This window comes from Saimiri boliviensis, chromosome X, assembly GCF_048565385.1.
Source record: "Saimiri boliviensis isolate mSaiBol1 chromosome X, mSaiBol1.pri, whole genome shotgun sequence".
Classification (NCBI taxonomy): Eukaryota; Metazoa; Chordata; class Mammalia; order Primates; family Cebidae; genus Saimiri; species Saimiri boliviensis.
In genome coordinates, this window is record NC_133470.1 from 65,602,111 (window position 1) to 65,603,280 (window position 1,170).

Here is a 1,170-nt window from a genome sequence, read left to right on the forward strand (position 1 = left end):
AGACAGGAGCATCCAGATACATAAAGCAAGTTATTAATGACCTAAAACGAGACTTAGACTCCCACACAATAATAGTGGGAGACTTCAACATTCCACTGTCAACATTAGACAGATCAACAAGGTAGAAAATTAACAAGGATATCCAGGACTTGAATGCTGAGCTAGACCAAGCAGACCTAATAGACATATACAGAATGCTTCACCCAAAATCCACAGAATATACATTTTTCTCAGCACCACATGGCACTTACTCTAAAATTGACCACATAATTGGAAGCAAATCATTCCTCAGCAAATGCAAAAGAACAGAAATCCTAACAGTCTATCAGACCACAGCGCAATCAGACTAGAACTCAGAATCAAGAAACACTCAAACCCGCACAACCACTTTGAAACTGAACAACTTGCTTCTGAGTATCAACTGGATAAACAATGAAATGAAGACAGAAATAAAGATGTTCTTCAAAACCAACCAGAATGAAGACACAACTTACCAGAATCTCTGGGACACCTTTAAAGCAGTGTCGAGGGAAATTTAGAGCAATAAATGCCCACACAAGAAGAGAGGAAATATCTAACATCAACACCCTATCATCAAAATTGAAAGAACTAGAGAAGCAAGATCAAAAAAACTCAAAAGCTAGCAAAAGAAAAGAAATTACTAAGATCAGAGCAGAACTGAAGGAGATAGGACACAAAAAAACCCTTCAAAAAATCAATAAATCGAGAAGATGGTTTTTTGAAAAGATCAGCAAGATAGACGGACTGCTAGCCAGATTTGTAAAAAAGAAAAGGGAGAAGAATCAAGTAGAGGCAATAAAAAACGATAAAGGGGATATCACCACTGATCCCATAGAAATACAAACTACCATCAGAAATTACTACAAACAGCTCTACTCATATAAACAAGTAAACCAGGAAGAAATTGATAAACTCCTAGACACTTGTACTCTACCAAGACTAAACCAGGAAGAAGTTGAAACCCTGAATACACCAATAACAAGGACTGAAGTAGAGGCAGCAATCAATAGCCTACCAACGAAAAAAAGTGCAGGTCCAGATGGGTTCACAGCCAAATTCTACCAGATGTACAAAGAGGAGCTGGTTCCATTCCTTCTGAAACTGTATCAAACAATACAAAAGGAGGGAATCCTCCCTAACTCATTTTAT